Source organism: Mustela putorius, unplaced genomic scaffold, assembly GCF_011764305.1.
Source record: "Mustela putorius furo isolate JIRA1106 unplaced genomic scaffold, ASM1176430v1.1 tig00000561_pilon_pilon_pilon, whole genome shotgun sequence".
Classification (NCBI taxonomy): Eukaryota; Metazoa; Chordata; class Mammalia; order Carnivora; family Mustelidae; genus Mustela; species Mustela putorius.
The window spans coordinates 1,101,388-1,114,908 of record NW_025421415.1 but is presented as its reverse complement, the minus strand read 5'-3'; the positions used below and the strand labels follow the sequence as shown (position 1 = coordinate 1,114,908).

General features: G+C 42.3%; 1 protein-coding gene across 1 annotated transcript in view; it reads right to left on the bottom strand.

Moving 5' to 3' along the window:
• The window catches only part of SNX24 (sorting nexin 24), a 157,913-nt gene that overhangs the window by 115,738 nt on the left and 28,654 nt on the right, over nt 1-13,521 (bottom strand). The window lies entirely within an intron of this gene.

Below are 13,521 nucleotides of genomic sequence, written 5' to 3'. Positions count from 1 at the left end.
CCTGGGTGACTCAGTGGGTTAAAGCCTCTGCCTTCAGCTCAGGTCATGATCCCAGGGTCCTGGGATTGAGCCCCGCCTGGGTGATTCAGTGGGTTAAGCCTCTGCCTTCAGCTCAGGTCATGATCTCAGGGTCCTGGGATCGGGTTCCTGGTCTGGCTCTCTGCTCAGCAGGGAGCCTGCTTCCTCCTCTCTCTCTGCCTACCTCTCTGCCTACCTGTGATCTCTGTCTGTCAAATAAATAAATAAAATCTTTTAAAAATATACTAAAAGATTAAGTACCATAAAGGCAAGACAGTATTACAAAAAGAATTACGAGAAAGCAGTGCAGGGAAAACATATTAATATGTGATGAAACAAAAGATGACCATTTCTTGCACAATTATTAAAAACTGTATAAACTCTTAGCTTTGTCATAACGTGGGGCTTGGGGGGGGGGTTGTGGGATATTTTGGGGGGCTTACTTAGAATAAAATGTAAGCTATCCTTGAGACAAACTTTAAAAATTTACAAAACTGTCCTTTAGATATAGTAAGTGTTCATCTGAAACTTTCTCGGAAAATGACTACCTGCAGGTTTTAGGGGGCTGACCACAGCAGAATGAACGTCAAGGTGGGAATATAGTCAATGGGCATTTCCAAGGTGGAACAAACCTACACAATGAGGCAGGGGATCGTAAAAAGCAAGAGGCCAAATGCTGCTCAAGTCTGTTAGAAAATGGTCATCAAGGCCACGTGAGTCCCTGTGCTCAATCCTGAACCCTGATGTATATAGTTCAGGTATAACCACAAACCAAAACCCCAAAATTGTAATCATCATATACGGATAACAAACATAATTTGCAATGAATGTAACAAAGCCGACATATTCATTACATGTTTCTACGCCTACATTAAATATTCTACAACACCATACAATAACTGCATGGAACGAAAAAGGAATCCTGATAGAGCGCGCATTACACGTGGGGACTCTAAAACAAAATCAAACAAGCTGTCTGAAAACCAGGGTAACTAGGTGCCCCAGAACCATGAATGGGCTGTGGAATGATATTTGTTTTTACTTGGCGGAAGTAAAAAGTAGATATTAAAAAAAAAAAAGATAAAATCAATAAAACAGACTTAGTATTTTAGCTAGATAATACCAGTAAGAGAAACGTTCCCCTAACACTATTTACCTTTAGAAAGTGCTATTAAAATGAAGTGACTTAATGAAACCTAGCAGTTGGAGCTATGAAACACTGATTTAGTGAAGACTATTTACCCTGCTTAAAAGGCTGCTTTATAGGCAATATCCACAATAGTCAAACTATGGAAAGAACCTAGATGTCCATCAACAGATGAACAGATAAAGAAAAACTGGTATATATACACAATGGAATACTATGCAGCCATCAAAAGAAATGAAATCTTGCCATTTGCGACAACATGGATGGAACTAGAGGGTATTATGCTTAGCGAGATACATTAATCAGAGAAAGACAACTATCATATGATCTCCCTGATATGAAGAATTTGAGAGGAAACGTGGGGGCTTGGGGGGGTAGGGAAGGAAAAAAATGAAACAAGATGGGATTGGGAGGGAGACAAACCATAAGAGACTCTTAATCTCACAAAACAAACTGAGGGTTGCTGGGGGTAGGGGGTAGGGAGAGGGTGGTTTGGTGATGGACATTGGGGAGGGTATGTGCTATGGTGAGTGCTGTGAAACGTGTAAACCTGGGGATTCACAGACATGTACCCCTGGGGCTAATAATACATTATATGTTAATAAAATTTTTTTTAGAAGTCGGCTCTATAAGGACTGCCTGGGTGGCATTCAACTCTTGATCTCAGCTCAGGTGTTGACTTCAGGGTCATGAGCTCAAGCCCCATGTTGGGCTCCACACTGGCCATGGAGCCTACTTAAAAAAGGTCTCTTTTTATTTTTTCCTTGGAAGCCAGATTCCAGCATAGGATATACTCCCATGTATCTGTTTCATCCTGCTTTTATGAGCATGGGTAGGCAGAGACTCCAAATTACTGATAACATTTAAATCATATTCGGCTATTCAATATGGCCCATTCTCCTGGCTAGCACACTTAGGACAATTTCCCTCCACTAAGACTGTGAGCATTTCCAGGGCAGAAAATACACCTCACTTTTCACTAATGTCACCAAGCCATACTCAGACAATGCCTTGTCTGCAGTAGTTGCTCCTAACACATTTGCTATGGAAGTATTATCTGTAAAAGCAAACCCCAAATCCGCAACCAACAGGAGACCGGGTGGGTCAAATACAGTACCCCCAACAAGGAAGTACCATGCAGCCATGATAAAGAAGGTTTCTTACAAACGCAGATGGAGTGTTTTCCAGGATATATGGACTAAAAAATAATCATGGAAGAAAGATCATACTTAGCATGATACTAGCTGTTATGAAAGGGAAAGTAAGGAACAGAGATATAATAAGAGGTGGAGATATTTAGAGATAAGTGTGTGAGCGTGTACAGAAGAGGAGCACAGGATGTATAATAAATACCTTATAAAAATAGTACTGACACAGGGGCGCCTGGGTGGCTCAGTGGGTTAAGCCTCTGTCTTCAGCTCAGGTCATGATCCCAGGGTCCTGGGATTGAGCCTCGAATCGGGCTCTCTGCTCAGCAGGGAGCCTGCTTCCTCCTCTTTCTCTGCCTGTCTCTCTGCCTACTTGTGATCTCTGTCAAATAAATAAATAAAATCTTAAAAAAAAAATAGTACTGACACAAACATAAAGGGAAATAGTCTATAAGACATAAAGACTTGCGTCAAAGCCTTACAATTTATTAAGTTTACTGTTAGAAAAATGTTGGTCTTAAGAAGCCACAATTTTTAGGTATGAAGAAGAACCATACCAAAAAATGCAGTCCTAATAATGCAGTCCTAATTTAAAATGTGTATATGCTCACATGTCAATATATCTCTTTCCCACTTCTACCTACTGGAAGGATCCAGCAGCACACTTAGCTCTGAATACCATTCCCTACTAAAAGGAAGCAGGGTCCTTGGAAAAGCCCAGAATTGGGAAAGTAGGAACTGAGCCCGCATGTCTCATTGGACAGAAAGAAATGTTGATCAAAGACAAACAGGGTCATGTCAAAAGGACATAAGAATCAAACTGAAGAGGGTGCCTGGGTGGCTCAGAGTGTTAAGCCTCTGCCTTCAGCTCAGGTCATGATCTCAGGGTCCTGGGATCAAGCCCCATATCGGACTTTCTGCTCAGCAGGGAGCCTGTTTCACCCCCCTGTCTGCCTCTCTGCCTACTTGTGATCTCTGTCTGTCAAATAAATAAATAAACTCTAAACAGAAAAAAAAAAAAAAAGAATCAAACTGAAGGAGGTTCCGTGGGACAAATGTGTGACAATCTGGCATTAAGAAGAATAATGACATTACCAGAAAAAAACTTTTAATTAAAAAAAGAAAAGCCATGAGTCTATAGTGAAGAAGCAGAATAAGAAGCTCTTCCTGACAAAAGAATGCCAAATAACAGATGTGGAAAAAATGATAAAATTAGAAAACCACCATTTTGCAACTAACAACATAGTACCTTCTTCAGGCAATGATCATTACTCTGGGTAACCAGTGAGTCAAAGGAATGAAATGTTGTATTTTAAGGGTGAAAGTACTTTCAAAGGATTCATCCAAGAAAAATAAAGGGCGTATGTGAAAAAAAAAAGACAAAGAGGCACAGAGAATATATAAAGCACAAGTGACAAAATGTGACAAGTGGTGAACTTGAGTGAATAAATGTATCCCTTGTATTTGGCTTTCAACAGTCCTGTAGATTGAAATTTTTTCAAAACTAATCACTGGGAAAAAAACAAAGAGAAGTCTGCAGGAAGAACGAGCTAACAACGGCACACAGACCTACACCTCTGACCTCATGACACACCTCTATTCCTACACGTACCATTCCTATCTCACCGACAGAAGTGCCATTTTGCTTACTGGACAGTCTCCGCCCTGCACAAGTCTGCTCCAAAGTCAATAAGTAACACGCAACACACACTTTTGCACAGAATCAATTTTCCGGGCTGGCCCAAAAAGGCTACTCAAAAAAGAACACTGCTGAACGAAGCAACGCATTCTACAGAGATGACTCAGACCCAGTGTAATGTGATCAAACTTGAGTATGGTGTACTACTCTTCCAGAATAATGAGAGGCATTTTGGGGGGAGATGCATTGTTGCTGGAATACCAATAAGGGTGGTAGGACACAACGGAGAACTTCAGGTAATAAACCCAAACTTATACTCTCAAAAAATGGACTGTATTTTTTTTTAAAGGTTTATTTATTCCAGAGACAGAGCACATTCGCACCAACGGGGGAGGGGCGGAGGGAGGTGGAGAAGGTGGAGAGACTCTCCAGCGGACTCTGCGCTGAGCGTGGAGCCCAACATGGGGCTCTAGATCACGACCCCGAGATCATAACCTGCGCTGAGACCAAGAGTCAGATGCTCAATCAACTGAGCCACCCAGATGCCCCTGTATTTTTTTGAATATGGATAAATTACCACTACAAAAACTGCAAACCAAATGACATTCAAATGCTCACATCTTCCTTCCCCTAAAAGAATATGTTCCCTAGAGGCAAACCTGACTGTCAACTTGGTGTGTGCCCACCCGCAGAGAGAAAGCTGATTCAGTACTTTTCCCCACGACTAGACTCACACGGTATACAGCATTTGGTAACTGGCTTTTTTTTCTATTTTACAGTTTGCCTTAGACAGTTGTTTTGTTTGAAGATTTTTTTTTATTTATTTACTTGAGAGAAAAGGGCAGGGAAGCACAAGCAGGGGAGCAGCAGAGAGAGAAGGGGGGAATAGCACAAGCAGGGGTGCAAGCAGGCTCCCGACTGAGCAGGGAGCTCCAATCAGGACTGGATCCCGGGATGCTGAGATCATGACCTCAACGAAAAGGCAGGTGCTTAACCGACCGAGTCACCCAGGCACCCCGCCTTAGAGAGTTTTTTAAGTTACCTACCAATCAGTATTTTGACAAAAATATTAATATTAGAACAAATAAAATAAGCATTTCAAGTCAACACTCTAAAACAATTTTAACCAGGAAAAAATATCTAAGTCAAGATATGTGATACATAATTCTCCATTTAAAAAATTATGGGGCGCCTGGGTGGCTCAGTGGGTTAAGCCGCTGCCTTCGGCTCAGGTCATGATCTCAGGGTCCTGGGATCGAGTCCCGCATCGGGCTCTCTGCTCAGCAGGGAGCCTGCTTCCTTCTCTCTCTCTCTCTCTCTCTCTCTCTCTGCCTGCCTCTCAGTGCACTTGTAATTTCTCTCTGTCAAATAAATAAATAAAATATTTAAAAATAAATAAATAAATAATGATTTGTGGGGTGCCTGGGTGGTTCGGTCTATTAAGCATCTGCTTTCAGCTCAGGCCATGCTCTCAGGGTCCTGGGATCAAGCCCCACATCAGACTCCCTGATCAGCAGGGAGTCTGCTTCTCCCTCTCCCCCACCAACCCCCACTTGCATTCTCACACTTTCACTCATACTCTCTCTCTTTAAATAATTTTTTTTAAAGATTTTATTTATTTGACAGAGAGAGATCACAAGTAGGCAGAGAGGCAGGCAGAGAGAGGGGGGGAAGCAGGCTCCCTGCTGGGCAGAGAGCCCGATGTGGGGCTTGATCCCAGGACCCTGGGATCATGACCTGAGCCGAAGGCAGTGGCTTAACCCACTGAGCCACCCAGGCGCACTCAAATAATTTTTTAATTAAAAAAAAAACAAAAAAACACAACAATCTGCAGAATAGTAATTATGTCATGACTATACGTTTGTCTGGAAGGGCATATACCCAACTATTACCCCAGAGAAATAAGAGAAGGGGAAGAAAAGGGGCTTTGAGTTTTTATTTCACAAACTTCTATATTATTTAAGTTTTATTTTCTCATTTTTACAGAAAGTTATTGAAGGGATAAAGGTTTCAACTGATAATGAATGTCTCTGATAGGTACAAAAAGGAACAGGATTAAACTCACTGCTCATCTAAGGCTCATTTCCTTAAAAATAAGCAATGATAGTCAAAGAAAGGGTCACCCTCGGGGGCTCAATGGCCAAGACCTGGCGGTAAACTCAGGCGTTTAAAATCCTCTTTGGGAAGGGTGAAAAAGAAAAAGCCCTCTCTGAAGTAAAACTTCCTTAACAGAAAAGGAGTGATAGAGTTCAAAAATCTCCACTTGGCCAGCATCACAGTAAAAACTTAGCAAGAATCATCAGTGGATGCTGAATCAAGGAGGAAACATTTAATGAGGAAGAGAGTATTTACATCATCCTATAGTGTCTCTCCAAATGTAACTTACGAATTACAAAAAGAAAAAAATAGTAGATACACAATAACGAAAACCACCCAAACCTAACCAAGGGGTCAAAATTAGCGTCACCAATTACAGGCAAGCAGACAACCTCTGGATGAGATTCCCTAGGAGAACACAGTAACCCGAATGGAGTTTCCCAGCCCCAAACCCATGACCTGAATCTATCTATCAGGAACCACAGGAAAAAGCCAAATTGAAGGACAGTCTGAAATAGTGCCCTATCTGTTACGCCAAATCCCAATGTCACGGAAGGCAAAGAAAGAATGACAGTTCAGATTAAAGGGTACCAAACGACCTCACAAACTACATGCAATGTGCACCTGGGGTCCTATGCCAGGAGGGGGAAAAATGCCATAAAGAACATTATTGGGACACGTGACTAATCTGGGATATAAACTACAAAATGCTCAATTTCCAGTTTAGACCATTTTACTGTGGTGAAAAGAAGATTTTTGTCTCATACAGACTGAAATCATGAGGGGTAAAGAAGTAGCACGCATAAAACCTACTCTCAAATGGTTCAGAAAATAAATTACATACACACGACAGAGGGCAGAGGGAAGAAGGAAAAAGCAAAAGCAGCAGAACATTAAAAACGATGAATCCGGTCACACAGAAATGAGCATTCTTTGTATTATTCAGCAACTTTTTTGTACACTTGAAATTATTTCAGAATACAGTTCAAAGTATTTTCTGGGGCGCCTGGGTGGCTCAGTGGGTTGAGCCTCTGCCTTTGGCTCAGGTCATGATCTCAGGGTCTTGGGATCGAGCCCCGCATCGGGCTCTCTGCTCAGCAGGGAGCCTGCTTCCTCTTCTCTCTCTCTCTCTGCCTGCCTCTCTGCCTGCTTATGATCTCTCTCTGTGTCAAATAAATAAATAAAATCTTTACAAAAAAAAAAAAAAAGTATTTTCTGACTGGTCCCCTCAGATCTACTTGTTGAATGCCGAGAGCAGAGGCAGGTACATGGGGCGGCTGATGGCTCCTTTCCTGTGACGTAATGGGGATCAGAAGCCCATAATGAGAAAACAGGGAAACGAGGATCACTCACTGCTTGCAGCTGAAGATCATTACTACTACCACCCAGAGCTACAGCTTGAACAAAGCTCTATATCCAAAGTAGCAGGAGATAACGGGGGCAGTCAAGCAAACCACTGGGAAAAGTCCTGTTGGCTTTCTCTGGATATCCAACATTCCCAATACATGAGAACATTTACTGAGCGTATACTATGTGTCAGATGCTCCTCTCAAGAGGACCGTTTTACATGGATACTAGCATTATCCTCATTTGACAGATGAGGAACTGAGGTACAGAAATGTTGAATAATAGCCCCCAAGATAATACATGAGTAATCATTAGTACCGGGATTTGAACTCAGGATGTCCGGCTCCAGACAAGTGAAGCTCTAGCGTGTTTCTGTGCTACACTGTTTCTCACTAAATGATAGCAGCCTGGAGTGAACTGGAAACTGAGATGATGGGGCAGGGCAGAGGGGATAGGAGTCCCCCAAACCATGACACTTGGATAGTAGAAGGGAAGGTGGGCCCTCTCTCCAAGTAAGTTTGAGGACTAAACTCTAAAACATGTGAGGGAAACCAATAAACCATGACTGGGGGGAAAATGCAAACAAAAGAACCCCCAAAATTTAAACAACACTTAATATGCTTAACGGAATAAATGGAGAAAGGGAGGAACAATAACCATTAGAAAAGATAAAAAATTTTTAACACAAAAGCACAATGGAATTAAAAAATAAAAGCACATCAAACCAAAGGTACACAGGTAAGCAAGAAAAAGGACCAAATGTGAATTCCACATATAAAAAATGCAGTCACTGAAATTAAGAACTCGGTGCATCAGCTTAATAACACATTAGGCAACAATGTAAAGAGAACGGGTGACCTCACAGAGAAATCGGATCCCAGCCAGGAAGATAATGACATAAAAGTTTGAGACAGTAACGAAAGGGTGTGAAGGAGAGATTGAGAAGCCCTTATGACATCTAAAAGTTGTTCCCAGGGCAAAGAATTTTCCAGAATTAAATGAAGATATGAATGCTCAGAATGAAAAAAGTACAAAGTCTAAGAAGAATATATAAAAATAAACTCTGTCTTGGACATAGTGTAGTGAAAATGCAAGTGGCAAAGATAAAGAGAAAGTCTCACAAACCATTAGAGAGAAAATCAGATTTATAGCTAAATGACAATTAGGCTGACTGCAGACTTTATCAGCAACAAAAATGCAAAAGATAACCAAGGAATATATCCCAGATGCAGATAAAATAGACTTGTGAATGGAACTAAACTGTCATCCAAGAGTACCAGCAAAATTAAGACCTCTTTTTATTATTTTAGTTTTATTAATGTGTACCATCCAGAAATAAAATTAAATGAACTACACTTCACAGCAAATAAAATGGAAACTCAGAGGGAAAAACTAGGATGCAAGAAAAAAGACTGAGTACAGAGATTGATAAAATGTTAAAATAATTTTGTTTAAAAATTGGAACAGACAGGGGCCTGGGTGGCTCAGTCGGTTAAGCCTCTGCCTTCGGTCCAAGTCAGTATCTCAGGGTCCTGGGATGGAGTCCTGCATTGGGCTCTATGCTCAGTGGGGAGCCTGCTTCTCCCTCTCCTTCTGCCCCTACCCCCAGCTCATACTTCTTTTTTTTCTCTCTCTCTCAAATATATAAAATTCTAGAAAGAAAGGAAGGAAGGGAGAGAGAGAGAGAAAAAGAGAGAGAGAGAGAGAGAAAGAAATGTAAAAAAAAAAAAATTGGAACAAAAATTCTAGATTCCCTCCTCCTCCCTGGAATATAAAGGGAAATAGGATGGGGGGGTACAGGTGTGAAGGATGCTGAAGTTTCTTCCCTTGCTCAGGAGAAAAATGAGGTATTTGTCTTTTGAAGATTTATTTCTTTTAGAGGAAAAAAGAATATGAGTCAGGGTAGGGGCAAAGGGAAACAGAATCTTCAGGCTGAGCGAGGAGCCCAGTGCAGGCTTGATCCCAGGACCCCCAGATCACGACCTGGGCTGAAATCAACCGACTGCACTAACCAGGTGCCCCAAAAATAGGAAATTTTTAATTTTATTGGAAATATGTAAGACAAAGGATAAACGTTAGCTTTAATATTAAATATTCTAAAATCTATAGTTTGCAAAATATCTGGGAGGTGCACATAAAGGAGAGAAAAAGAAAACTACCCATCCAATAAGAGACAGGAAAGGAGAGAAAGGGGCGGGAATGAAGCTTAATGAGCAGAAAACACAAGTTAAAAAGATGGAAATGGGGGCGCCTGGGTGGCTCAGTGGGTTGGGCCTCTGCCTTCGGCTCGGGTCATGGTTCCGGGGTCCTGGGATCGGGCCCCGCATCAGGCTCTCTGCTCAGCAGGGAACCTGTTTCCTTCTCTCTCTCTGCCTGCCTCCCTGCCTACTTGTGATCTCTGTCAAATAAATAAATAAAATCTTTAAAAAAAGATCAAAGTAAAGGGAGAACTCTATAAGTCGACTGAGATCAACTCAATGTTGATTTTCTTCTACAAAGACGTTTGTAAATTACTAGAAAGCAGGGCTATCCCCATGTCAATCATCAATTAACTATCTTTTAGTCTACTCTAAATCAAATCTAAGCTTCCAGCAGCTCCTTGCACTCTTCCTACCTACAACCACACTCCTGACACTTCTGAGGTCTATCCTTCACTGAGTACCTCCCTTCCCATTCTCTGGCACACACTACATCCAGTTCTACTACAGCGCCTTTGCTCTTACTTTGCTCAAACCCAGAATCCTCCAAACACTCCATCCTCAAATGCCATGGATTCCTTAACTGCCTGCTCATCCATGAACGCCAGGGCGCCAAGTGAAGGAGGACCTGCTCGGTACAGGGTTACATGGGTGGGCTCAGTGACCATAGGCTGTGGGCTCCGCCTCTGCCCTGAATTCCTGGAAATGACATTAGAGATGGATTTTAGAATGACAAATCCATACCCATGGTAGAAAACAAGAACAGGTACTCTCAACAGGCCAACATCTGTCACAGATAATACCATTACAAAGAAGGAAGGAGAAAACCATGGTTCTCAGAGCATACACGAAACAGGAGGATATAAAACTGGAGAGGGGTGGCAAGAGACTCAAAGGCCAGAGGCAGAAGACCCTGGAACAGGAGGGAGTCTGGGGCCCTGGCCATCTTGGGCCAGGCTGTGAGCAACAGATGTCTGCCCCAGTGGGCACACAGACAATAAGCCTGAGAAGAGGAGGCAGGGGACAGTCAGGAAGGCAGTGACACCCAAGAAAAACGGGGAGCCCCCACAGGACAGTGGGCTGGCTATTGGCATACCCCACCCAGCCCTGGAGCATCTTTTCCTTTTCTTCTCACAAAGGGAGACCCTCCCACTATTCAAAGCCAGACCTTTGCTTGTGCCTTTTAAAAACTGAACTCTTTGACCTGTTCACTTCTAAACTGTTTATATGACTCCCATTTCAAATATGTCCTTTTCCAGGGCTGGGGAGGGGGGGGAAGCAGAAATGCTTCTGCAATGGCCAATGCAGTTGTAAGAAGATGTGTGTCACTTGCTACCATTGTCAGTAGCAGAAGGGTTAGAGCAAAAACAATTTCACTGTCTGCAGTGGATGTATTTTTCTGAGAGGCTGGGTGTAAATCTTAAGCTCTCCACTCAGAGAGGCTCCGTCCCTTCCACTGGAACACAGACCCCTCAGCAGGGACATGCTCTTGGCTCCCGGTCACCATGCAGCTCCCTAACTCCTTGACATGGGTTCTTCAACCTCATACCTCCCCGCCCCCCTTCAGTCAGAACCTGCTTTTTAACCCTCACCTGACAACCTCTACCGTCTCCACTGCATATTCTTTATTAAGTTTAAGGTGAGTCAAGCACTGTTGGGGCTGTAATTACTGAATACAGACTTGACTGAGAGAGAGAAGAGCTGTCTGACATATGTTTTGTCAGATAAAGAAAAAACCGAGGGTAATTCGATAGAGCAATAATAAGTAGAGAGACAATCCATAATTCATTCCACACCAACTTATTCCTACAGGAACCCAAGGAAAAGTTAGAAAATGTGTTTCCTATCTAACACGTCCGAACTCTAATTTCATAAGTTAAAATGGACATTTATATATTCAGCTGAATAAATCAAGTACTGTTCATTAACGCTCTGACACTAAATTTGCTTCTTCTCCAGAACCAATGACATTACCACAGAAAATATTTATCAATCCATCCAAGTGAAGTCTGAACGTTAAGAATCAATGATGTGACATTCTTGAGTAATACATTTCTGACAGTTCTGAAAGCTTACTGGATGCATTAACACTTTAATGCAATGCATAAACATTAATAGAAGTTCACAGAGTAATGGCAGAAGCAAACCATCACTAAAGCAACCCATTAATCACGGTAGCTTAAAATCTCTAAAGAAAAATATGTAATATTCAGGAATATATGCCCCTTGTTCACTTTAAGACACATTAGGAGATTTTGCCAGATACTAACCAATGAGCAAATACAGAAAGGTGTTACCGCATTAGTAACAGTGCTTATCAAATAAGGAAATCCTTAAATACACAGAAATACAACTCAGAGAACAGTTTCATCTTTCACAGGAAGGTCATTCGCACCTGTGATTTGGACTTTCAAACCTTCTTGGCATTACAGATCTGAGAATCTGGGATCTCCGTGGAAACATACATTCACGCAAGATTTCCCATGCAGGGTGCCTGGGTGGCTCAGTCTGTTAAGCATCTGCCTTTGGCTCAGGTCATGATCCCAGGGTCCTGGGATCGAGCACCGTATTGGGCTCTCTGCTCCACGGGGAGCTTGCTTCTTCTTCTACCTCTGCCTCTCTCTGTGTCTCTTATGAATAAATAAATAAAATATTTTAAAAAATTAAAAATTAAAAAAAATTTCCCATGCAATCACAAGATGAGGAACCTGTGTTGAAGAACTTAACTCCTATCTTTGAAACACTGATGAGCTAGTTGATTCTTACGAACAAACCTTAGTAGCTGAGCTGATTCCTCTTCTCAGCCCGTACAATCCCAGGCTCTGGACTCCATTTCACCTTCTCCTGTTCCCCTTGACCTTGATCTGCAACCTCTATTCCTACTTCCCATCCCTCTGTTGCTCAGCCCTGCTTTTCCCAGTTCCTGGCCCACCCCCGGTTCTCTGTAGATATTCTCCCACTTCCAATTCCTTAACTGTTCCAGATATGGAAATAAATCCTATTTTTGAGTGGCTCAACAAACTGAATTTTCATGTTGTTATTCCTAATTTTATACGTCGGTAAGCTGAAAATTTTACATCTACTGACAGATATTAAGAGATTTATCATGAAGGGGTGCCTGAGGGTCTCAGTGGGTTAAGCGTCTGCCTTAGGCGCAGGTCATGATCTGGAGTCCTGGGATCGGCCTCGCATCAGGCTCCCTGCTCAGCGGAGAGCCTGCTTCTTCCTTTCCTCCCTTTCATCCACTCTCTTACATAAATAAATAAAATCTTAAAAAAGAGAGAGATTTATGATGAGAAAAAAAAAAACAGAGAGGAAAGAAGGGGAAAAGTGTGCTTTTTAAGAAAAAAAAAAAGTCCCATTAAATCTGTTAATTTTGTCTCTGTATTTCTCCCCTGAGGTCAAAACTAGGAAAAAGTGTCTGTGGCAATCAGGGGGTTTCAGGAACAGAGAGAACCCTGAGCACCCAGTGTGGGACCACAACACTGCACACGGGGACAAGGGCAGGAGTTTCTTCCATGGCCAGGGGAGGGCTCTAAAACCAGAACCCATGGAAGCTGTGATGGTACTGAGCCCAGCCTCCAAGAGCTGGCACTGTCCATGGCTCTATTACATACTCTGATCGTGATGGGATGAGGCTGTGGGACAAAGGTTAACGAGATACGTGGTAATGTGTGAAGGGTCACCGAATGTATCAATACTCAGCTACAGTTCGTCTGTAAAATTCACCATCCCTGGACTGTGGAAATTATCTGCAGGTGAATTATTTCACAAGTGGACGTTTCATGTACTTAAGGTAAAGTTCTGGGAGGTAGCATCATACCTCTTTCCCTTTATTGAATACTTTTCCCATGTCAACCTCTGTGTATATACAAATAGGTAGACGTGGACACCCGGGTGGCTCAGTTGGTTAAGCGTCTGCCTTCA